General features: G+C 39.7%; 1 long non-coding RNA gene across 2 annotated transcripts; it reads right to left on the bottom strand.

Annotated features, from left to right (window-relative positions):
* Positions 1-7,102: 7,102 nt before the first annotated feature.
* On the bottom strand, positions 7,103-26,593 carry LOC144378866 (uncharacterized). Of its 2 annotated transcripts, none has more exons than XR_013440755.1 (2): positions 26,109-26,593; positions 7,103-9,069 (listed from the first exon to the last, which is right to left on the bottom strand). It is a non-coding gene; the product is annotated as an uncharacterized LOC144378866 (long non-coding RNA). The 2 variants fall into 2 exon arrangements; XR_013440756.1 differs by having other exon boundaries at positions 7,103-10,443.
* Positions 26,594-26,823: the final 230 nt, after the last annotated feature.

Raw genomic sequence — 26,823 nt, forward strand, 5'->3', positions numbered from 1 at the left:
TATATTTTGTTACAGACAGTAATGCTACTCCTCAGTATTTATGATTCTCCTCTCCTTTGGGGAATGTTGGGGGCCTGTACCTCCTTGCCTACTGGAAGTTAGCCTTGGCCATGAAACTAGCTTTGATCAATGAAATATGGACAAAGTACCACTTCCAAGAAGTATTTATTTTTTAAATCTTTTTATTGTTATGTTAATCCCCATACATTACATCATTAGTTTTAGATATAGTGTTCCATGATTCATTGTTTATGCATAACACCCAGTGCTCCATGCAGAACGTGCCCTCCTCAATACCCATCACCAGGCTAACCCATCCTCCCAACCCCCTCCCCTCTAGAACCCTCAGTTTGTTTTTCAGAGTCCATCGTCTCTCATGGTTCTTCTCCCCCTCCGATTTCCCCCCCTTCATTCTTCCCCTCCTGCTACATTCTTCTTCTTCTTTTTTTCTTTCTTAACATATATTGCATTATTTGTTTCAGAGGTACAGATCTGAGATTCAACAGTCCTGCACAATTCACAGCGCTTACCAGAACACATACCCTCCCCAGTGTCCATCACCCAGTCACCCCATCCCTCCCACCCCACCCCCCACTCCAGCAACCCTCAGTTTGTTTCCTGAGATTAAGAATTCCTCATATCAGTGAGGTCATATGATACATGTCTTTCTCTGTTTGACTTATTTCGCTCAGCATAATACCCTCCAGTTCCATCCACGTCGTTGCAAATGGCAAGATCTTATTCCTTTTGATGGCTGCATAATATTCCATTGTATATATATACCACATCTTCTTTATCCATTCATCTGTTGATGGACATCTTGGCTCTTTCCACAGTTTGGCTATTGTGGACATTGCTGCTATAAACATCGGGGTGCACGTAGCCTTTCGGGTCCCTACTTTTGTATCTTTGGGGTAAATACCCAGTAGTGCAATTGCTGGATCATATGGTAGCTCTATTTTCAACTTTTTGAGGAACCTCCATACTGTTTTCCAGAGTGGCTGCACCAGCTTGCATTCCCACCAACAGTGTAGGAGGGTTCCCCTTTCTCTGCATCCCCGCCAACATCTGTCATTTCCTGACTTGTTAATTTTAGCCATTCTGACTGGTGTGAGGTGGTATCTCATTGAGGTTTTGATTTGGATTTCCCTGATGCCGAGCGATATTGAACACTTTTTCATGTGTCTGTTGGCCATTTGGATGTCTTCTTTGGAGAAATGTCTGTTCATGTCTTCTGCCCATTTCTTGATTGGATTATTTGTTCTTTTGGTGTTGAGTTTGATGAGTTCTTTACAGATTTTGGATACTAGCCCTTTATCTGATATGTCATTTGCAAATATCTTCTCCCATTCTGTCAGTTGTCTTTTGGTTTTGTTGACTGTTTCCTTTGCTTTGCAAAAGCTTTTTATCTTGATGAAGTCCCAATAGTTCATTTTTGCCCTTGCTTCCCTTGCCTTTGGCGATGTTTCTAGGAAGAAGTTGCTGCGGCTGAGGTCGAAGAGGTTGCTGCCTGTGTTCTCCTTTAGGATTTTGATGGACTCCTGTCTCACATTGAGGTCTTTCAACCATTTGGAGTCTATTTTTGTGTGTGGTGTAAGGAAATGGTCCAGTTTCATTCTTCTGCATGTGGCTGTCCAATTTTCCCAACACCATTTGTTGAAGAGACTGTCTTTTTTCCATTGGACATTCTTTCCTGCTTTGTCGAAGATTAGTTGACCATAGAGTTGAGGGTCCATTTCTGGGCTCTCTATTCTGTTCCATTGATCTATGTGCCTGTTTTTGTGCCAGTACCATACTGTCTTGATGATGACAGCTTTGTAGTAGAGCTGGAAGTCTGGAATTGTGATGCTGCCAGCTTTGCTTTTCTTTTTCAACATTCCTCTGGCTATGCGGGGTCTTTTCTGGTTCCATACAAATTTTAGGATTATTTGTTCCATTTCTTTGAAGAAAGTGGATGGTATTTTGATGGGGATTGCATTGAATGTGTAGATTGCTCTAGGTAGGATTGACATCTTCACAATATTTGTTCTTCCAATCCATGAGCATGGAACGTTTTTCCATTTCTTTGTGTCTTCCTCAATTTCTTTCATGAGTATTTTATAGTTTTCTGAGTACAGATCCTTTGCCTCTTTGGTTAGATTTATTCCTAGGTATCTTATGGTTTTGGGTGCAATTGTAAATGGGATCGACTCCTTAATTTCTCTTTCTTCTGACTTGTTGTTGGTGTATAGGAATGCCACTGACTTCTGTGCATTGATTTTATATCCTGCCACTTGACTGAATTCCTGTATGAGTTCTAGCAGTTTTGGGGTGGAGTCTTTGGGATTTTCCACATAAAGTATCATATCATCTGCAAAGAGTGAGAGTTTGACTTCTTCTTTGCCAATTTGGATGCCTTTGATTTCTTTTTGTTGTCTGATTGCTGTGGCTAGGACTTCCAATACTATGTTGAATAGCAGTGGTGATAGTGGACATCCCTGCCGCGTTCCTGACCTTAGGGGGAAAGCTCTCAGTTTTTCCCCATTGAGAATGATATTCGCTGTAGGTTTTTCATAGATGGCTTTTATGATATTGAGGTATGTACCCTCTATCCCTATACTCTGAAGAGTTTTGATCAAGAAAGGATGCTGTACTTTGTCAAATGCTTTTTCTGCATCTATTGAGAGGATCATGTGATTCTTGTTTTTTCTTTTGTTAATGTATTGTATCACGTTGATTGATTTGCGGATGTTGAACCAACCTTGCAGCCCAGGGATAAATCCGACTTGGTCGTGGTGAATAATCCTTTTAATGTACTGTTGGATCCTATTGGCTAGTATTTTGGTGAGAATTTTTGCATCCATGTTCATCAGGGATATTGGTCTGTAATTCTCCTTTTTGATGGGGTCTTTGTCTGGTTTTGGGATCAAGGTAATGCTGGCCTCATAAAATGAGTTTGGAAGTTTTCCTTCCATTTCTATTTTTTGGAACAGTTTCAGAAGGATAGGTATTAATTCTTCTTGAAATGTTTGGTAGAATTCCCCTGGGAAGCCATCTGGCCCTGGGCTTTTGTGTTTTGGGAGATTTTTGATGACTGCTTCTATTTCCTTAGTGGTTATAGGTCTGTTCAGGTGTTCTATTTCTTCCTGGTTCAGTTTTGGTAGTTGATACATCTCTAGGAAATCATCCATTACTTCCAGGTTATCTAATTTGTTGGCATAGAGTTGCTCATAATATGTTCTTATAATTGTTTGTATTTCCTTGGTGTTGGTTGTGATTTCTCCTCTTTCATTCATCAAGAAGTATTTATGAGTTAGTCTGAGTATCCATTCTCTCTTCCCTTGCTGCTGTGACCAGTGACTAGACTATTCCTGTTGAACCCTCAACAACCTGTAACCCAAGAGTGAGGATGAAATCTTGGTTCTTTCTGGGAATTTAGGGTTGTTCATATAATATACTTTATCCCAAAAGAAACAAGCATTAGTACTGAAAGCAGTGGGGAAATGTGTACTGAAGGTGAGCAACATGTAATATCAAAATGTTTGGTAAAATGTCATCTGCCCTAAGTTGGGAGACCTATCATGTACCTAATAAAGTTATATGTGGCTCTAAGGGAAGAAGTTGGAAAACAAACTTTACTAGTGAGTGTTGGTAATTAGCTGCATTTGGCCATTTCCTGGGTTCAGGAAATAATTGTATGTTTACAAACAGGAATAAAAGGGAGTAGAGAGAATATGAAAACTCATGGACTTTCAGAGATGGAAAAGAAAACTTCCTCACCACCCTAAAATGTCAAAGCTAAATGTAAGAAAATCTTTGAGCAACAAAGGCTAATTATAACTCAGCCTTGAAGCAAAGGTCAAATCAGTGTTCATTATAACTTCGTGAAAACCACTGGATGGATTAAGACCTTCAGGGCAAAAAGCAAATTAAGGGTGTGATATCCAGCAAATTGTTCATTTAGATAAACTCACTCAGAGTAAATAGCTGAAGTATGTGTTCTTCCCAGTGACATCCAATAGACTCAAGTTATCTGCTATTAAAGGGGGTGGGGACACAGGAATATATGTCAGATGTGAGAAATATAACACTCTAAGGAAGCGCACTGATAAAGAAGTGCAGACATGGATACTGGCACATACAGCTGACTGAGATCAAGTCTATTAAGTTTTGAGAAGTTTTATTGCCAGAGGAAGTAGGGTGACAAAAGGCTGAGAAAACTGCATGGCCCACAAGGAGATTCTATTGCCCTCTCTTTCAGATGGGGCCAAGAATAATAATACAAAAGGAAGAAATTTCTGAAGGTAGAGTCAGGGCCACAGAGAACAATGGAAAAAGAAGTCCCTTCACTTTCTTCCCACCAAAGATGGAGGGCTTTAACCATATGTGCCCACCAGAATTTCAACGCTGCTATGGACCAGTGATTGCTATGTATCACAGAGTCTTTTCCAAATGGAAATATTTTTCTATTTATACCATGCCTGTTTCATCACTGTATACTGGGAACATGTAACAAACCCAATTTTTCTTTTTGGCTCAAAGGGTTTGTTATCAAGAGTAAGCACATCCAGATCTGTTGCAGAGACTGTTGTGTATCCATGCTACCCTACAATATAGAGGAAACCTGATCCTGAGCTACACTTTCTGACTAAATGGGAATTTGGGGTAGCTCTCCTTTGAGGTGGGAGTAAGCTTAATCTACATGAGAGAAAGAATGACCCAAACATTTGGTGAGCAGAAAGGCAAACTATGGTCGACATTATTATCTCCTCACCAGTATTTCAAGTTTTCCTTTCCTTCTACTCACATAAGAGGATTGCACTTCCCTGGTCCTGCTAATTTGGGTGTGGTCATGTGACTCTTGTCCAGTGATCTATGGGAAGTGATCCAAGGCAGATGTATTTAAGCACGACCACAAACTGTCCATTCTCTGATCTTGCTACTATCACTGATACTCTCAAATGGTCAATCTTCCATCAGCCTATAGTGCAGAGGGAGCATGGAAACCTTTATAGTTCTAAGCCACTAAGAATTTGGGATTGTTTATTCCCAGTCCATAATATAGTCTATCCTAATGGACACTGATATACAAGTTAAAATATATAGGGAAATAAAAGAATATAGACTATAATTCTAAACTCTTAGGGGAGAAAAAGAATGAAAAAATTAAAATCAATCAAGAAGAAAGTACAACAGAAGACAAAAAGGAATAGAGAGAGAGAGCAATAGAGGACAGAAAATAATAGGGTAGAAATAATTTTTTTTTTTTTAAGATTTAATTTATTTGACAGAGAGAGACAAGCTAGAGAGGGAACACAAGCAGGGGGAGTGGGAGAGGGAGAAGCAGGCCTCCCGCAGAGCAGGGAGGCTGATGCGGGGCTCGATCCCAGGACCCTGGGATCACGACCCGAGCCGAAGGCAGACGCTTAACAACTGAGCCACCCAGGCGCCCCTAGGGTAGAAATAAATTTAAATGTACAGTTGACCCTAAAACAACATGGGTCTGAATGGCATGCGTCCACTTATCTACAGATTTCTTACAGTACAGTACTGTAAATGTATTTTCTCTTCCTTATGATTTTCTAATAACATTTTTTCTCTAGCTTACTTTAAGAATATAGTATATAATACATATAACATATAAAATATATGTTAATTACCTGTTTATGTTATTGGTAATGCTTCTGGTCAACAGTAGGCTATTAGTAGTTAAGTTTTGGGGGAGTCAACGTTATAGCAGATTTTTGACTGTGTGAGGGTCAGTGCCCCCAACCTGTTTTGTTCAAGCATCAGATCTTGTAAGGTTATCCTGCAATAATAAGTAATCCCCAAATCTCAGTGACTTATGGAATCTGTTTCTCACGCATATTGCATGCCAGTCTTTGACTGGCCTTCGATACTCAATCTGGAACCCAGACTGAAGGAATGGCTTCAGTCTGGAACCTACAGGTATGGTGACACAGAAAAACTCAGAATAACATTGTGACTCTACAAGTTTCTACTCAGAAGTAGTACATTTATTTCTACTCACTTTTAATTGGTTAAAAAAAAAATCATCATCATTAAGGCCAAGTCTCTTAATAGACTTAGATGTCAATGGGGTTATAATACTTCAATAGGGATAGGCTTAGAAGAGACAGGGCTTGTAAGGAGGGGGTTAGGAAGGGTCACTGACTATGTTGATGATATCTACTATACCAAATATAAAACTGACCCAAATAAATGGAAATTGTCTAAACTATCGAATTTGAAGTCAATGACTGTCAGACTGGATTAAAAATAATCCAATTCTCAAAGAGGAAAAAATAAAACAAGACGAAATCAGAGAGGGAGACAAACCATAAGAGAGACTCTTAATCACAGGAAACAAACTGAAGGCTGCTGGAGGGGAGGTATGGGGTAACTGGGTGATGGACATTAAGGAGGGCACGTGATGTGATGAGCACTGGGTATTATATAAGACTGATGAATCAATGACCTCTACCTCTGAAACTAATAATACATTATATGTTAATTAATTGAATTTAAATAAAAATAAAAAGGCAAAAAAAACTAATCCAATTCTCTGCTCTTTGGACACAAAGGACAGAAAAAGTGTGAAAGTCAAAGCATGGGAAAAACAGACTAGGAAAATATTAAGGAAATCTGGTATAGCGATACGAATACCATACAAAATAGACTTTAAAGCAAAAAAGCATTTCTAGAGATAAAGATGAGCACTATATAATGATAAAAGTTTCGATTCATCAGGAAAATATAACAATCCTAGACTTTATGTACTTAGTAACATAGTCTCAAAACATATAGACAATTTCACTATCACAGAGGAAGATTTTAACTAATTTCTCATAGTAAATTAAATAGACCAAAAAATAAGAATATAAAGAATCTGAGCAACACAATTAACAAGTTTAATGGAAAGCATATGTGTGTGTGTGTAAAATACTGTGCTCAACAGCTGCAGAATGTACATTCTTTCCAAGCACACAGTATTTATGACAGTGCATAAAACTAATGTCAGTAAATTTTTAAAAATCAGTATCATACAGAACACATACTTGACAACCATAAAATTAAGTTACAAATTAATAACAAACAGACAACTAGAAAATACTTCCATGTGTTTGAAAATTTAAAAATTTATTTGTGGGTCAAAAAAGTCATAATGGAAATCAGAAAATTCTCAGAACTGAATGATAAAGAATGTCATATTCAATACTTGTGAGATGCTGCTAAAGTCTTACTTTGAAGAAAATGGATAATTGTATATTCCTAAGTAAACACAAAAGGCTCAAAATTAATGAACTAAAAGCATTCCAACCTTAGACATTAGGGGAAAAATACAGAACAAACTTTACAAAGGAGAAAAGATATAATCAAGTTTTTTATTAAGAGAGAAATTACATAATTACATGAGAAATCTTGGCCCAAAGACAAGCCCAGGCTGCCTGTTTTAGACCAATCCGCATATCAACAGCATCTTTTAAGGTCCAAACAACTCAAAACTATAGAAGAAAAAGGAAAAAAAAATCTGTAAGGGAATGAGTGGCAACAGAAGAGACCAATGGCAGAAGCAAAGCAAGACTGTGGTTTTAGCTGGGTCTAGCCTCAGCCCCAAATCTCCAGGAGCTCTGACGCATACACCACACCATGGTCTTTCCCACCTCAGAGCAGGGGAACGAGGTTTTTGCACCTCCATCTCATGCATGAGGCAGTCACTGCTTACAGGCTGCTACGGGGATGAGTAGTGCGTAACTTCCAGCTATCTCCTGGTGGTGCTGCTCCCATCTCCCGGAGGCAAGCCTCTTGAAAACGGTGCGGGTGCATCAGTAGCATCACATGCAGCTGTTGGAGAAGAGTGAGTACACCGAGCCAACAAAAGGAGATCTGGACAGAGCACCAACACTGTCTGCTGTGCTCTACCCCCTTGTACAATTCAGGTCACTTGCTTTACACATTAGGTTCACTCCATTCTTTTGCAACTTCAGGATTCTGATTGATCACAATTTCTACGAAAACTTAAAAGAGAAGTTAGTGGGATAAACTACAGTCTCCACAGCCACAGTTGGTTCTGAGGTCAGAACTGATACTGATCATTTCCTTTCTTTACTACCCAGTCTATATTCCCCTCACCTTGTGCCAGCCCCTCTGCTGGTCTGGGTGGCTTGCACGGTACTGTCTGTCACCTGAGGGGTCTGAGATTTTGGTTACCATGCTGTTGTCTGGCCACAGTTGAGCTCTCCTTGCCAATTTACAGTGAAAACTGAGGTTCAGATTACCAGGAGACACCCCAGCAGTTCACAGGTGTGACAAATATATTCTTCCCTACTATCATTACATAGCAGCAACCCCACCTCCTCATGGTTATCAAAGTCAATTACCCCTTCAAGTATGGTAACTCTTTTCTCTTCTTGCCAGTCTACTGGTACAATGAGCACAAAATGATCAACGGCAGCCACAGCCTTAAGTTTAGTGGAACTATTAATGTTTCCCCTAGTGCAAGTGTCCCCTTTCCAGAAACCAAGACCTCTAGTTCTTCAACTAAAGAGCCTGAAGTTTCAGAAACTGGAAGCCAAAGTTTCCCAAGTGGGTTGCTGGAACAGAGCCATCCTTCCCACTCCTTGGTTCCCAGCAGTAACAGAGAACCATACAATCATCAGTGGTTTAAGGAAAAAGTAGCAAACTTTTTCTGTAAAGTGCCAGACAGTAACTATTTTAGACTTTGTGGACCATACAGTCTCTGACACAACTACTTAATTCTGCTATCTAGCACGACAGGAGCCACAAACAATACGTAAATGATGCGTGTGGTTGTATTCCAATAATATTATGTTTGTAAAATAGCAGCAAGCCTGATTTGGCCTTGGAACCAGTTTGCCAACCTCTGCTTTAATCTTTATGCGGCATCCTGAAGGAATACCTTTGTAGGGTATCACCTCCAAACTGTTGCTTCAGCTGTGTTTCTGAGACCATTTCATTGCTCTATGAGGCTAGCAGCTTATGGATGATGTGGGGTGTAGGAGGACCAGTTAATCACACAGGCATCTATCCACTGCAGAACTTCTTTTTTCATAAATTGGGTCCTTTGATCTGAAGTGACAGTAAGTGGGAGATCCCATGTCAGTAAATCAGATATGCTGCGAGTCCTTGAGTAGAGGTACTGACCAAGTTGATACCGGCAGGAGAAGTAAATGCACACTTAGAACACGTCAGAATGAATTGCTGTCCCTTCATGGTGGAAGGGGTCTGATGTGATCAAGCGCCACTAAGTGACTGGCTGGTCTCCTCAAAGAGTCACACACTAAAAGGGCTCAGCGTCAGTGTCTGTGGTTGACAGGGAGGGTGGAAGCAGCAGCAAGGTCAGTTTTGATGAGGGATGCCATGCTTTTGTGCCCACGGAGAGCCTTCATCTGTGCCACCATGGCTACTCCACTCGAGTCCCCGACCTCAGTACTGTGGTGGCCAGTGACTGCGGCCGGTTGGTACCTGCACTGCAGTCTGGGTAGATGGCAGCCATTCAGTGACTTGTCTGCAAGGGTCTCCTGCCCCTTCACTATCCTACCTGCTATGCAAGCACCAGAGCAGCCTCACATGCAGGGACTAACCAGTCGGGACCTTGACACCAAATGGTCTAGGTTCAGATGCCGGTCAGTCAGATTACTGTCATGGAACATCAGCTGCTTTTATTGTTGTTTTGGTTTTTTTAAGCAGCCTCACTGAGATATAATTTGCACACCATAAAATTCACCCATTTTAAGTATATAATTAAATTAATTTTATTATATTTATAGTTGTACAACCATCATCACAACCTGATTTTAGAACATTTCCATTACCCTAAAAACCCCTCATGTCCATTTATAGCCATTCTCCAGTCTCATTCCCAGCACTAGGAAGCCACACTGTGCGGGAGGTTCTAGCCAGTGAAAGGCAAGAGAAAGAGTTAAAAGTTACAAGGACTGGAAAGGAAGAATCAGAACTGTTATTATTCAAAGATGTAGAGAAAAAAAACAACAATTTATAGATAAATTACTGGAATGACAATGTTGTGTGGTTACTATATTTGGAATCAAAATCAAGACATACAAGTCCTTTAAATACACCATCAAAACACAGCTTGTAAAATATAAAACCTAACTGAGAAAAAAGATTTACATTTACAATAGTATATAAAAATGAGGTAGCTAGGAATAACTCTTACCAAAAATGTGTAAGACCTTCCTGAGGAAAATGGTCATACTTTCTTGAAGGACTTCTATAAATGGGTAGTTATGCTATGTTTATATATACATAGACCCAACACTGCAAAGATGTCACTTCTCCTCAAACTGATTTATAGATTCAATTCAATCCCAGTTAAAAGTCTAAGAAGTTTTGGGTGTTTGTTTTCTTGGTTGGTGACTCAAGAAGCTGTTTCCAAAACTTCTATGGAAGAACAAAGGTCCAAGAATAGTTAGGACACTCCTGAAGAAAAAGAATAAAATAGGAATCTTGCTCTATTAGATATCAAGGCTTATAACTAAACTATCTTCATAAGGCCAAATTGTACCTGTCTGGAAACATATAAAAACAGATTGATATATCAGAACAGAGAACTCATATATGCAAACTTGATTTATGACAGAAGTGATAACAAGGATCAGTGGGTTAAGAGCCTTTCAATAAATGGTGCCATAAAAATTGTTTTATCCAAATAGTTAGATACGAAATTGGAAATCAATCTGTCATCATCAAATAGAGTTAAATCGTGGATATTGTATGATGAAGAAATTCCACTCCTAGGCATATATGCTGGAGAAACCCTTGCACATTTTCACCACAGCTTATGTACAAGAATGTTTACTGTGCAATATTATACATAAGATCAAAAGATAAGGGGAGAATCCATAAATTATTTGTAATTTGTTCACACTATGGACATATAATAGAGAATATGAATTCATGCAGCTGTATGAATCCAAACTTCTAAACATAGTATCAACAAGAAAAACTACCCAAATAGTTTATAGTGCATGATTTCATCTATATTGAGTAAATAAACACACAATACAAGACAATATATAACTTGGGAATATGTATATCTGTAGTTAAAATGCAAAAATAAAATAAGGGGAGTGATAATCAAATATCCCAAACGCCTTGATGCTAAAGTTAGGGTAGGGAACTGGTTTATGCAGGGTGAGGCATGAAATCAGGGAAAAGCACTTCAAATATAGTGGTAACATGCTATTTCTTAGGTTGGGTGATAGGTCTAGAACTTTTTAAAATTGCTGCTTTTATACTTTAAACATAAAAACATTCTTTTGTATGCAATAAACATTTAGTAAAATTGTTGCACATACATTGTTGGGTCCGCATGGACCCCTATTCAAATCTGACTTAAATGTGCACAGAGACACGAGGAAGGTATGAAAAGACTTATTAATCATATAATAAGGCTTTCTGGGGAGAACAGGGTAGCTCCCAAGCAGGCTCAAAAACAGCTTGAGAGAGCAGGAAAAGATTGGTTTGAGGTTTTTAGGGTGACTAGGGAGGGTGATTACAGCAAGGGTTTGAAGTTCCACATGGTTTGAAGTTCCACAGGCACAAAGGAAAGATCACTCAGGCTTTCTTATCAGCTTGCCCATATGTGGGATAGATGCCAAGAGGGAGAGATGAGGCTTAAAAGATGTCAGTTAAACATCAAAAAATAAGAGTTGCACTCTTCATTACAAAAATATTTTAAACAAAACTGTGTAAGAAAACAAAAGGGATATCTACCATGTTTGAAGTACTATGTCTGCAGAGAAAAGAATGTTACTTCTCCCTTTTAGATACCACTTCTCCCATTCTTCTCCCAGGAATACACCACTAGAGGAGTAACTATGGTCAAACTGTTACACTTGGTAGAAAATTCAAATTCTTTACTATACTCAATATCAAGAGGAAGAAACTCAATATCAAGAGGAATTATTACAGTAACATAAAGTTAGATTTCAAGTCCTGTAGAGTGAAAAGAATGAGAATTGCTCATGATGTTTAAAAGTTCCTGGGATTATGCAGTAGTATAAATATCAGCTGGGTCTCTCTGGCACCTGAGCTGAGCCCAAAAGGAATCATTTGCTTTACCACCATGGTAGAGAAGAAATTTTGCAACCTTACACTGACTAACTGCAAATAAGCACCAAGCTTGAAGACTTCTCCTCAAAGAAAGTATTTCATTCCTACTGAAAAGACAGACAATGAATTATAAGTGTACCTCAATTTTTGAGACACCCACTGGGTACTGCTGTAGACATGAAGATGGAAAAAATTTAATCTGTGCTCTTTAGTGGCTCACAGTTTCTTGTATTACTTTTGCAGTCTAAGGTGTGAAAATCTGGATTTACAGAAAACCTACAGCCAGACTGATGGCTCAAATGATAAAATAATTCATTGGGCTGCTTTCAACATACTTCAATATTAAAGAATACATGAGAACCATTAGAAACTGTATCTACTGCATGATAAATGCTCACAGAAGAAGGAAATACCCATGCTTAAGAAAATTCTTAATAAACAGGTTGGGGGTAAATGATAAGACCCTGAGAGCACAAGTCAGCAGAGCCAAAGGCGAAGAAACCACTCAATTTCTCTGCATTCATAAAGATGAAAAATGTGGGACAAGCAGAGAATGAGAGGAGAATAAATTTAAACTGCTTTGAGAAACTTTTAGGAACAGAATTGTATACCCTGAAATTGTAAGTTATTGACACAAATGAAATGCAAATTCCTCCATTCTCCCAATCTTTAGTAAAGCATTCTACAACACACACACACACACACACACACACACACACACACACACACACACACACACACACACCTTATGAGTAGGGCTCTTTTGGGCAGGAAGAGAGCCTGAGGGCAACATTTAGTTTGATCCATAGTATCAGGTGAGTATAATTATAATATTGTAAAAATACCTCTCTAAATACTAATATATTTAAGTGTTTTACAGTAATTAATTAATTTAATAATACTCAAGGGAAACCTATAAGGTAAGAGGTAATATTTTTACCATTTTCCAAGTGGGTATCAAAAGCACAGAGAAGTTAATTTGTCCAAGGTCTTAGCAGCAGCTAAGAGCCAACCTGGCCCTGGTGGCAGCAATATGGAGGGCAGGTGCCCAAGTCGTAACCAGAGTTGGAGGACAAGCCACCACAACAGGAATGTTGGGAGAGTTGGCCGACTGAGGACCACACACGTGCAGAGGAGAGGGTGAGAGGTGACAGACTCAAGATGACCACAGAACAGAAGTGCAGAGCAAACACCCCATGAGCCCAGCAGTCTAAACTGATGTCCTCCTGAACTTTAATGTGTACCATGGCCCTGCCCTTTTGGGAACACCTAAGAGACATGAATGAAGAAAGCCTAAGGTCCTACCATTTGCCGGATGGGGCTGAAAACCAAGGAGCAAACTACTCAGATGATCTTACCCAGGACCCCTAACCAGGTGTCCTCAGGTACATTTTATGTTCTCAAAGCATAAATACATAAACATATGTGGCTACATTAATATAATTTATTTCCATGTAAGATATATGCTTTAACTCCTTTCTTGGGTGTTAGTTTCCTTTTCTATTAAGATTAGATTCCTTTCAGCTCCATACTTTTGTCTCTAAGTAAATGACTTGGGCATTTTGCTGAAAATCTTTCAGGAAAGATCACTATTCTTCTAAAATGGCCCTCAGTTATGGGGCGCCTGGGTGACTCAGCTAGTTAAGCGTCCAACTCTTGGTTTTGATCCCCACATCAAGCCCTGCATTGCGCTCTACACTCAGCACAGAGTCTGCTTGTCCCTCTCCCTCTGTTCCTCCCCCAGCTCAAGCACGTGCATGCTCTCTCTCTCAAATAAAAATCTTAAAATAAAATTCCCTCATTCTGTTTGTTAATTTCCATCCTGGTGGCCACCACCCAGGTTCATATCCCTATCCCCTTATTCCTGGACTATCTGCTCACTGGTCTATCAACTTCGCCCTCTCCAAGTTATTACTGTCCCTTCCACCCTACCCATTCAATGAATTTTATGATTCTGAAATCTTCAAGGGTTTCCATTGCCAATGTGAAAAACGTTCTCCATAATACGACCTTAACCGATTTAGTCTTCTCTCTAGCTTCCACTCCATTCTCTACCTCCCTTAACTGCAAAGTACTTCTTGGAAGTATCCCACATTACCTGTTCTCACTTCCTTACTTCCCACTCTCTCTTTAATCCATTCCAATACAGCTTTATCCCCAATCCTCCTCTGAAGTGACTTTCATGTGGCCAAACTCAATAACCAGTCCTCTAGTCTCTTCTCACATAAAGTCTCAAGCATCTGATGCCAGTGAACATTCTCTTCTTGAAAATCTTTTTTTCCCTTGATTTCCATGTATGATGCCATTCAGGATAAAACCAAACGGGTTTTGTTTTTACTCTGATTTTTACCTAGCTTCCTTTGAAGCATATACTCATTTGTCTTTTATCCTCTTCATACTGCCACCTTAAGAATATTGATTTTGCCTTATATATCAACATAATCAGCTGCTTACTAATATAACCACGCGAACAGCAAGATCTCAGAAAGTTTCCTCAAACACAGCAGACTGCTGGCTCTGTGGCTTAGAGCTATTATCTTTCCTGAATATCGGCTTGTCCTAAAAGCAACACTACCGCTTTTCAAGATTAAATCCCAACAGAATTGACCACTTCCTCCTCTGTGCTCCCAATGCCATGCCCTTATGTCTCTCAAAGCTCCCAAAACCTCCATTTCCCTCACTGGCTTATAGATCTGTCTTAATCTACCAGGTTGAGAGTTTTGAGAGCTCCCTGAGGCTACAGAATGTGTCTGGGTTTGTGCTTGTGTGCGGTGGTTCTGATTAAGTTGCTCAGTGTCCATTACTTAGTAGCCATCCAAATAATACATGGGAAATACTTGAATCAAGGCTGAATGAACCAGACCAGGAGGAGCAGTGAAAGAAGTTGATGGTTGTTGCTACAGAAGCCCATGGAAGAGGAGAGCTGGCTGGTCACCCTGTAACCCTGGCTTGGCTACACTGAACATAAGCTTGTTCATGTGCTTTGAATCTCTGGTTGTTGCAAGTACCTCTGGGGTGGGGAAATGTGCTCCTCTGAGGCCTCACACACTGTTCCCATCCACATCTCACCTCATTTGGCTGAAGAAAAAGGGCTGAGGCAAAAAGGCATGAGTTGAGTCCCAAATTCACCATTAACTATAAGGACATTTCGGAGCCACAAAAGCCCATCTGTCAAATGTAAATGACTGTCTGGATTCAAAAGGCTATTGTAAAGCTCAAATGAAGACTCAGCTGACTGCACTCTTACATTTGTATTTCGAGATTCTAGCAGAGTGCTTAGGATATAAATGGTGCTCAGTAATGTTTGTTAAATGAACAAAAGGAGATCAACCCGTTCTGTCTTCTATCCACCTCCCCCCGCCCCCACCCCGCCCCACTGGCAACCAGCACAACTCAGAGATCTTGGGATCACTCACTGAGGTTTCTCCCTCTTTCTCATTGCTCCTTCTAAACTGTCTTCCTATCTGGTTAGCTTCCTTTTCAGATCTTGCTTCTCTCTCCCCCCCCTCTGTTCTGCTCTGTCTCTACCCTGCCTCAGTCAGCACCTCACCATTTCTCACGTGTTTTCCTTCTACTGATTATGGACATTTTGGCTGATTTGTTTTTTACTGCTATGAATCACGCAATTAAGTGGCTATGAACAATCTTATGCATTTATCTTCATGCACAGGCACACATTTCTGTTTCTAAATTAATTGTGCCAATTTATACCCCACCAGCAGCATGTGAGATTTCTAGGTATTCCACATCCTTGCCAATTCCTACTATTTTCTTATTTTTAAAAATATTTTAGCCATTCTGCTAGACATGCAGTGGTATCTCACTGTGGTTTTAATTTGCATTTCTTTCTCTGATTAATGAGGCTGGGCCCTTTTCACATTTGTATTGACAATTTGGATATCCTCCTTTGTGAAGCCTTTGTCCTTTTACTTTTGATTCATAAGAAGCTCATTTTATAGTCTGGACACAAGCCCTTTAATGACTTTACGTGTGGCAATAAAGTCCTCCCAGTTTAAAGCTTGTCTTTTCTCTCTCTTAATCTTATCTTTTGATGAACCTAAGTTCTTCATTTTAATATTGTCCAATTTATCAATATCTTCCTTTAGGGGTGTCTGGGTGGTGAAGTCAGTTGAGCATCCAACTCTTGGTTTTGGCTCAGGTCGTGATCTCGGGGTTGTGAGACTGAGGCCTCTGTCAGGCTCTGTGCTGAGCTGCTTAAGCCTCTCTGCCCCACCACCCCCTCTCAAATAAATATGTCTTTAAAAAAGTTTTTTTTCTTTTATAGTAAATTATTTTATATCCTATTTAATAATTATTTTTCTGCTCTGAATTAATGTATTATCTAATATTACCTAAGAAATATAAAATCTCTTACCTGGAGACATACAGCTAATAGAATACTGATTTCATGTGGTATGGGATAAGAATCAAGATTCCTTTTTTGGAGCATGTGCATATTTCTTTGTCCTAGCACTATATATCTAAATCTTCCTTTACATTGTGCTCTATGTTTTTAATTTTTTTTTCATAAATCAGGTATTGAGATGTATGGGTCTTTTTTTCTTTAATCTTTACTTTTTACCTCATCTATTCATCTATCCTTGCACATATACCTTAACCTGTCTTGGGCAAATCCTGGACCTTTGAATTTCCAACATAGACTTTAGAATCATCTTCTCAAATTTCACAAAATAGTTGTTGGAATTGTGATTGGAGTGTATTAAATTTATAGATCATGCTGGATTGAGATGACATGTGTATGATTTTGAATCCTATAATCCATGAAATGGTATGTATCATTACCTTTATTTTAGGTCACTTTTTATTTTATTTATTTGTCAGAGAGAGAGCGAGAGCACAAGCTGGGGGAGCGGCAGGCAGAGCAGGCAGAGGGAGAAGCAGGCTTCCCGCGGAGCAAGAAGCCTGATGCGGGGCTCGATCCCAGGACCCTGAGATCATGACCTGAGCTGAAGGCAGACGCTTGACCGACTGAGCCACCCAGGCATCCCATTTTTTTTTTATTTTAAGTCACTTTTAACCTCAATATTTTCTAATTTTCTTTTTTCTTTTTAATTTTCTAATTTTCTGTGAAGAATTCTTGAATACCTTTTATTTGATGCAAAATATGGGGTTGCAATATGTAAAATATTATAAATGATATTGTTTCTAAAATTAACTTTCAATTTTTTACCTTGCTTTATAGAAATACAATTGATTCTTGTCTATGGATCTTAAATTACAAAGTTGTTAAACTCATTAATTCTAAAAACTCATCTGTGGAGCTTTTTGGATTTTTCACACAATCATGTTCAAATAATGACGTTTTAAATTTTCTTCCCAATCTGTCACCAATTATTTTCATTTTCTTGCCTTACTAGATTGGCTAGGACTTCCAGTACTTTGTTTTTTTTTTTTTTTAAGATTTTATTTATTTATTTATTTGAGAGAGAGAGAATGAGAGACAGAGAGCATGAGAGGGAGGAGGGTCAGAGGGAGAAGCAGACTCCCTGCTGAGCAGGGAGCCCGATGCGGGACTCGATCCCGGGACTCCAGGATCATGACCTGAGCCGAAGGCAGTCGCCTAACCAACTGAGCCACCCAGGCGCCCCTTCCAGTACATTGTTGAATATAACTGGTAATTGTGGGGATAGTGTGGTAATCCTTGACCTAACCTCAAAGGGAATGACTTCAACATTTCACCATTAATTAAGCCCGACATATTTTGCAGGCTTTTTATAGATAAACTTGCATCAGAATAAAAAATTTCCCTCCATTTTTACTATTAGTATGCTAGACAATAGAGATACTCCCCCTTGCTGTTTTTTTTTTTTTTTAAAGATTTTATTTATTCGAGAGCGGGAGAGAGCATGAGTGGGGGAGGGGACAGAGAGAGAGGGAAAAGCAGACTCCCCACTGAGCGAGAGCCCTATGTGGAGCTCCATCCCAGGACCCTGAGATCATGAACTGAGCCAAAGGCAAATGCTTAACCACCTGAGCCACCCAAGCACCCCCCCATTGCTGTTTTTATAGTTATTTTCCTTTTCATTGGTTTTCAGCAAATTTTTTATAATGTGCATTACTATTATTGCTATTACTATTCTACGTGTAGTTTGTAATAATTCTTGAATTTGCAGCTTGTTATCTTTCATGAGATTTGGCAAATTCTCAACCATTAGTTTGTTCAAACGTTGCTTCTGCCCCATTCATTTCATACCTGCTTTCTAGGACTTCAATTATATGTAGGTTAGACCTTGTCATGGTATCTTCTTTGTGTTTTACCTTCGCATCACTATTTTTCATCATTTCATGTCTCCACGTTTTTTCTGGATATTTTTTTCCAGAACTTTCTTTCAGTTTGGTAATTTTCTGTCCAGTTGTGCTGTTTCTTATTATTTTACCTACTCACTTTTAAATATTTGTTATATTTTTCATATTAGAATATCTTTTGGTTCCTCTTCAAATTTACTATGTCTTTCCTAGTTTCCAGTTCTTTGCCAAAATTAAAAATCTTGTCTTTTATTATCTTAAATCTATTAAGCACAGTTTTCTAAGTCTCTAGCTGGTAACTTCAATAGCTTGAGTCCTCATGAACCTAATATTTGTTGTTTCTACTGGTTCTTGTTTATGTTATGTTGTCTCTTTGTGTGCTTGGTTATTTCTTTTAAAATTCTGTTTAACATTACATTTGCAAAATTAATTAACTTGTGGCCTAAGACAGTGTTTTCATTCTCCAGAGAGAATTTCACTTTTTTTTTCTGCCAGTGCCTAGAGGCAGCAGCAATCCAAAATACCTTGATCCAAATTCAGGGACAATTCAAGAGTTTTTAGTATATTCATAGAGCTCTGTAACCCTTATCACTATCTAAATTTAGAACATTCTCATCACTCCAAAAAGAAACTTCATACCAATTAGTACTCACTCTCCATTCTCTGCCCAACTCTAGGCAACCACTCAACTACTTTTGGTCTCCATAGATTTGCATTTTCTAGACATTCCATACAAAAAGAAATCATAAAATACATGGCATTTTGTGACTGCATTTTTTCATTTAGCATATGTTTTCAAGGTTCATCCATGTTGTAGCACGCATCAGTACTACATTCTTTTTTATTGCTGAATAATATTCCATTGTATGGATATACCACTTGTTTATCCATTCATCAGCTTATATACTTTGGATTATTTCCACTTTTAGTTATTATAAATACTACTACTATGAATACCTGTGTAAAAGTTTCTATGTGGATATATGTTTTAATTTCTCTTGGGTATATGAGTGGTTAGGTCATATGGCAACTCTGTGTTTAAAATTTTAAGGAACTGCCAACCTATTTTCAAGGTGAATGGATTCTGGGATGTTTCTCCAAGTATCAGTCAGTGCAGCTCTCTAACTGTCCAATCCAAAGCCATGACAGTCTACTAGGTACCCCTTTTGGTGGGCTCTGGATTCCAACTTTTTTATTATTATACCCCCAACGATGTCGTAAGTACTGCATAATCTCTTAGCAACTCAGCTACCACTTCTAAAATTAGAAACTAACTTAGTCCATTCAGGCTGCTATAACAGAATACAATACCCTGGGTGGCTTACATGCAACAGACATTTATTTCTCACAATTTCGGAAGCTAAAGTCCGAGATCAAGGTGCGAAGAAATTCAGTGTAAAAGCCCACTTCCTTGTTCAGTCTTCTGGCTGTAACCTCACATGGCAGGAAGGGTGAGAGAGCTCTGTGGGGCCTCTTTTATAGGGGCACTGATCCCGTTCATGAGGGTTCCATTGTCATGACCTAATCATCTGGTCCCATGATGGGCACTGATCCCATCATGAGGATTAGGTTTCAACATGAATCTGGGGGGAGATAAATATTCAGCCTATGGCAGAAACACTCCCTGGGGAAAAACACCACCAAATTCCACGCTCAGCTCTCTAGATGCCTTTTTCCTCTCCATTCTCAGCCTGCTAATTATTCTCTATCTTGTTATATCTCTTATGCCTTCAAGTAGATTTTTTTGTTGTAAATTTTACTTACATTTTCTGGTTTTCTCAGAGTTTGATCTGAATCACCTGGTCTATCACTATTGCTACTAGAGGTCCTGTAGTTCTCTCTTTGTCAGTTTGCGCCAACTCCACTGCAAATTCCTTGAGGAAAAGGACCGTATCTTGGTCATTTCTGTAGCACCAGATCCTGTCAGCAAGCAGATGCTTTATAAATGTTTACATCAGTCTAGGTTATTGCTTTCAAGTATGAAACAGGTTCTAAGTGATCTAAGCTGCTCACACAATCTGGGAAAGCCAGAGAGCCAAGTATAGTAACCATGAAGCCAGAGCACACCCAGCTCCAGACGGTCCAGGGTAGACATGGCCACTGCCGCTGACAGGCCCAGACACAGCAGCTTGTATGATGGATACCACCAACACTGGATCCTGGGCACCAACACATCTGCTCCTCAGTAAAGCAGTGGATTGTTGCTGCTGAACAGGAAGACCCACAGGAAAAGGGATGGAAATAAAGAGTGGGAAAGTTGAAGAAGGGAAGGCACAACAAGGACATGATGTTTTGAAGAAAACTGGTTTTGTAAAGGAATTGATAAGGAAATTCAATCTATTTTCAGTATTTCAAAAATTGAAATAGAAATCCTGTAGAACTGGAGAGTAGTTTTCTTGATTCCCAGGGTCATTCCAAAGTGAATTAATACATTTCCAAAGACTGAGTAGGTGATACAAATGAATAAAATGATCCAGAAAGATAGATTCCACTGTAATCACCCCACCCCTCCTCTTCTTTGCCTTGGCATGCCCTGCTCAAGAAGCCTATGATCCATTTCACATACTCCTCTTTTCCAGAATCCCCAAACTCCTTCCCTGTCATCATGTTCTGAGCAATTTAAATTTCACTGCTTTTCAAAAGGATTTCCTCAGAAGCTGCTATGTGAGCCAAGGGTCCCAACAACTTCTATGTCAATGCCTTTCAAGTACAACTAGAGATTTGTTACCTACTTACAAATAGCTTTTATAAGAGTGTTTCTTCAGAAGCATGGGACTTCTGAGGGACTGTCATCTGGTTTTAGCCATCCTGCCTACAGGGCGTCAATTCCAAAAGTAAGGAGTAACTCTGTAGAGGCCTAGGAAGGTCTGACTTTGTCATAAAGTAATTGTTTTTAATATATTTTGTTATTTACCAAAAGATCTGTATGCAATATCCCAAAGCCAGATGACTACTTCATCTCATTTCTTAACTGCATTTTATGAGATTCCTAGGCAGTCTGTCATCTTCTTTTCCCCTGTTTAGAATCTTCCTATATTTGTTGTATTATGTCCAGGGATTTCAGTTGTTAAGAGGGAGTACTAGGGGATACTCTTACTCCATCTTGGCCAGAACTAGAAGTCCTCTACTCATACATTTTTAAAGCGATGGATATCATTCTAACATATATGAATACATAAATGTCAAAGCTTTCTTTTAAACATATAAACTACCTCCTTTTTTCTTTTCTTCAAAATTACAAATAACATTGTAAAGAACATCTGAATATTTACTTCACAGAGGTGGAAATGTTAGGTCAAAGGGATACCCATTTTAAATTTTGATAAATTTATCAAATTCACATCAAACTTATTAATACCAACAATGAATGAGTGCGCATATTTGTGCATATTTTCACTAATCATTTCACTAACTGCACATTAGTAAGTGTTTTAATCTTTGACAATCCAACAAGTAGAAAATACTATTTAAATTCTCACTGACTCATATTTCTTTGGATATTATTAAGTTTGAAAAGAATTTGTGTTAAGTGGTAACTTGTGTATAGTTTTATATCATTAACTATTTTAGTGAGTTGATATATATGCATAAGCTTATCATTTGCTTTTCAAACATATTTAAGATGTCTTAATTTTTTTTTTTTTTTAAGATTTTATTTATTCATTTGAGACACAGAGATACAGAGAGAGAGAGAGCATGAGCAGGGAAAGAGGCAGAGGGAGAGGGAGAAGCAGGCTCCCCACTGAGCCAGGAGCCCGATGTGGGGCTTGATCCCAGAACCCTGGGATCATGACCTGAGCCGAAGGCAGACGCTTAACCATCTGAGCCACCCAGGCGTCCCAGATGTCTTAATTTTTTTAATGAAAGATTATGATGATGATGATGATTGTTATTTGTGAGGTATTTCTACATTTTTCCTATCATACTCAGATAGGACTTCTCCAAAATAATAAAATCTCCTTGTGGTAAGCAGGATAATCCCCCACCACTCCCAAAGATGTCCACATTCTAATCACTAGAACTGAATATATTATCTTTTTTTTTAAGATTTTATTTATTTATTTGACAGAGAGAGACACAGTGAGAGAGGGATCACAAGCAGTGGGAGTGAGAGAGGGAGAAGCAGGCCTCCCGCGGAACATGGAGCCTGATGCGGGGCTCGATCCCAGGACACTGGGATCATGACCTGAGCCAAAGGCAGACACCTAACGACTGAGCCACCCAGGCGCCCCGAACTGAATATATTATCTTACAGAGCAAAAAGAAATTAAGGTTGCAGATAGAATTAAGGTAGCTAACAGTTTACCTTAAAATAGGAAGATTATCCAGGTGATCACAATGGAGTCACCGTCCTTAAAAGTGGGAAAGGGAAGCAGAAGAAAAGGTCAGAGTGATATGATCAGATGTGAGAAGGGCACCACCCTCCATTGCCAGCTTTGCAGATGGAGGAAGGGGCCACAAGCCAAGGAATGGAGATGGACTCTAGAAGCAGGAAAAGGCAAGAAAACAGATTTTCCCTGAGAGCCTCCAGAAAGGAGTGCAGCCCTGAGAACACCCTGATCCTAGCCCAGTGACACTCTTGTCAGACTTCTGACCTCCAGAGCTGTAAAATAATAAATCTGTACTGTTTTAAGTCACTAAGTTTATGGTAATTTGTTACACAACAGTAGAAAACTAATACAGATAGTAAAATGACACACAGATATTACCAAAAAATGTGGAAGTGGGACAGAGTCTGGGAAGCACTGTGTGCCGAGAGGATACTGAGAGACACGTGTATGTCTGGAGTTGCAACTGCCAGTGACAAGTAGGGTTACCTAGGAGGTAGACAAAATGAGAAATGTCATTCATTGCTGAAACCTTCTCTTAACCTAACCATGTATGGCAAACTGAGGTTAACCAGACTGAGGCACCTTTCTCTCTGGCCCTGTAGGCCCACATTAGGAGACCACCATAGCAATTCCAAAGTCCTTGTGTCAAATTCAAAATTGCATCTGACTACCTATCAATATAATTTTAAACACGTGACAGGAACGTTCCTCCAATAGTGAAAAGCACATGGGAGTGGTTATTCATTGAAATCCTGGAAATAGCGCACTATAAAAAAGGAATGGTAATATGCTAATGGGCTCTAGGGAAACCCCAGTAAACTGAAATTACATGTATCATGTTGAAATTACAGGGCGAAAGAAGACACCTGTTCTCTATTCTGTGACTAGTGATGAGGGCTGAGAAGCCCCATCACTTTCCTCTTTATGAAGGTTGACTTACTGAAGGTAAAAAGCTGGGTAGACCCACCATTCCAAGTATTTAAAGTGGCAACTGTCATTTTGCCTGCACAGTGGTTACCTGGTCTAAAGATATGTTTTTGTGTGTAGCAGCCATGTACACTACTACAAAAGTAATAGGGAGGTAAGAAGGAAGCGACTGATACACACTGATTACCCTAAAATAACAGAAAACCAGTTTAGACCAATTTACTAATACTGTTGTTCTTTGGGGGGAAAACTACTGCTGGGTATATATAGAGGTATACACACAAATATATACACGTGTATTGCATATATCTGACAGATGATATTTTCTGAAGGTATCTTCCATCCCACATTCTCTTATGCCAGGTGACCTTGCCATTCTGCCATCAAGAGATGGAGTCTAATTCTCCTCCCTTGAACCTGGGCTCAGCTGGCCTTAGCGGTTTGCATGTAACTAATAGAATGCAACAATAATGAACCTGGGTTACTTCCAAGTCTAGATAGATAGATAAGAAGAAGAAAGAAGTAATAGTAGTGGTAGTAGTAAAAGTAGTTTCTACCTGGTTGACTTGGAACTCAGTCTCCAGATACTCTCTTTCAGAACACTCCCTTAGGAGAATGGTCTATGCTATGAGAAGCATGGAGGGGCCACACGGAGGGGCCATGAGTAGATACCATGACAGCCATTCTAGGCTAGAAGCTAAGTATGTGCATGAAGAAGCCTCAAGATAATCCTAGTCCCAGGGCATTCACAATTCCTGCCCAGTGAGTAGGAAATATGAGAATATGAGTAGGAATATAAGACATGACTGAGGACTAAAGCAAAGTAGTAGAAAAAATTATTAGGTGATAGAACAGAGACATTTAAGAGACAAACTAAGATCTTAGTGAATTCTGATAGTGGGGGCTGAGGAAGATGAATATATATATAGATGAATATTATATATTATATTGTAGAATGAAGAACAAAGCTTGAAAAATAACTCAAGTGTGGTTTTGGACATGTAGAAATAGAAGTATGTAGGAGGGAGTCCTGAAAAATACAGATTAATGGACAGACCAAAAAAAAAAATCATGAAGGAAAATGAGAAAGGACTGCAACCTAACAAAAAAGGAGGAGGAGGAAGAGGAGGAGGGGGGTGGAGAAGAAAGCAAGCACAATGGGTTTACGAAAGACAACATGGTTTTCAAAAAGCAGGAAGTCAGCTTTGGTAGCATATACTATAGAACAGTCAGGGTGGATAAAGATGAAAAAATATTAGATTTAGAAAGTAGTGGGTCACTGATGCTATCAGCAGGGGAAATTGAGGGAACAGACAGAGAAGCTGAAGCATCAAATTCATTATTTTTTCAAGAGCATCATCTGAGGAGAAAATTAAGTGTATCCGTGTTACTTTAAAACCGTCTTCTGAATGCTGTTCTATAAAGATTAGTAATATTTATCAGAAGATATAATCCACCTTGAAGATGTTACAGTAATTATGGAATATACATAACAACATGCTGTTTTTACGTAACACTGCCACAAGGAAAGAGGATGCAGCACTTGAGTTCATTCCAGTAATTTTGCTGGGTTTAAGAGCACTGAATCCAATATTTTCTGTCTGACTCCAACTGTGCCAACAGGGCAATCCGTATATTTCACAGGCCACCAGAGATAAATTTTATAATCCCTCCCAAACACAGACCACTTTGTGTTTACAATTAAGTGGACTTTGTCCATGGCCTCGTTAGTATAACTGGACTTCACTCAGATTGGAAGGCCTACTTCCCAGTCCAAAGCTTTATCCAAATTATTGTGTTTATGGACCAGACTGAGGAATGCAAAAGCAAACAACCTGCCCAAGGCCACTAAGCAAATCAAAGGAGTTGTCTGGATTCCAACTGAGGTCTAACTGGTTCCAAGACCTAATCCTTCCATTGTCACACCAAAGTCAGCTTGTACTCCCTTGAGCAATGGAACAAGTCCTCACTCTCAGGGCATTCAGTGTAGAAGGGAACACACGTAGAGAACACAAACGAGTATCCTGTGAGCAGTAATATACTAAGGTACATAAAAACAGCTGTAAGTACACAAAGAGTAACAGGGCGGTAACTACTCTGGAGTCCCTACCATTTGGCAGACATTGTGCTGAACTCTTTTTATATCCTTAAGTCAACTATGTGAAATAGGGATTAAGTCCATTTTACAAACTAAGAAACTGACGCACCCAGATTCCGAAAATCGCGCAATTAAGGAACTACATTTCGGCCCAGTGACCGCAGTCCGCAGGCTCTGTAACTACCCACACTTGGGTTAGACTCTGGCTCTGACGTAGGATCAGTTTGTTACCTCCTGCAAGGGCCACCCTCGACGAGGACTGCCTGAAGACACCCACCCCGCCGGACATCCCTTGAGCGCCAGGGTCCCTGCCTTCCGCCCCGCGAATCACAGTTTCCCCGCATCACGACCCCACCCCTTCCAGAATCCCGCCCTCACACTTCTTCCTCAGGTCTCTCTGCTCTCACCTCTCCATCACCAACAAGGGGACTCGCATCGGCGCGTGTGCAAACACGACTGAACTCTCCAACCCGCTTGGTCGCCCCAACAGAGCTAGCGTGGCCTCCCGAATCTCAGCAGCTCAAGCTCCCAGGCGACGAGGACGTCATACACCGCTCGCCTTTCCGCAGCCCCGGCGTTCGCGGTCCTCTCCTGATAGACTTCCGCCAGGCAAAAGCAATCGGCCCATCGCAACATACTGGCGCCTCCGCCCGGAAACTCAAGCGTCAACGCTTTGGTTCCGGTGCGTCGGCCAGCGATTGGGATTTAGAGACTTGAATTGGGTTCGCTGTCAGCTGATATGGAAACCCCCATGTTCTGGACTAACGTCTTTTTAGAACACTCCCTTGCACATAGATACTCGTTAAAATCAGGTAAGAAAAAAAAATTATTTTGAAACCAGTACTCTAGGCTCTGTGGCTATTTGTGGGATGGGGAGCTTGCCAGCTTAATAAAAAAAAAAATATTTTTAAGTGCTGTGAATGGTTAGGTCGAATGGTAATCAGTGTAATATCTTATCATTGGACCTTTAATAGCACTGCTTTTGCTGCCAGATGGCCTGTAATCCAGTCATTTATGAATGTATTTTCTACTCATTCAGTAACCCTCCAGCACACCTTTTTGTGGATCATTGAAAGGCTAAAGGAACACAGAGATGAAAACAGATTAAAGCTGGCAGTTAAA

This window comes from Halichoerus grypus, chromosome 8 (assembly GCF_964656455.1).
Source record: "Halichoerus grypus chromosome 8, mHalGry1.hap1.1, whole genome shotgun sequence".
Taxonomy (NCBI): domain Eukaryota; kingdom Metazoa; phylum Chordata; class Mammalia; order Carnivora; family Phocidae; genus Halichoerus; species Halichoerus grypus.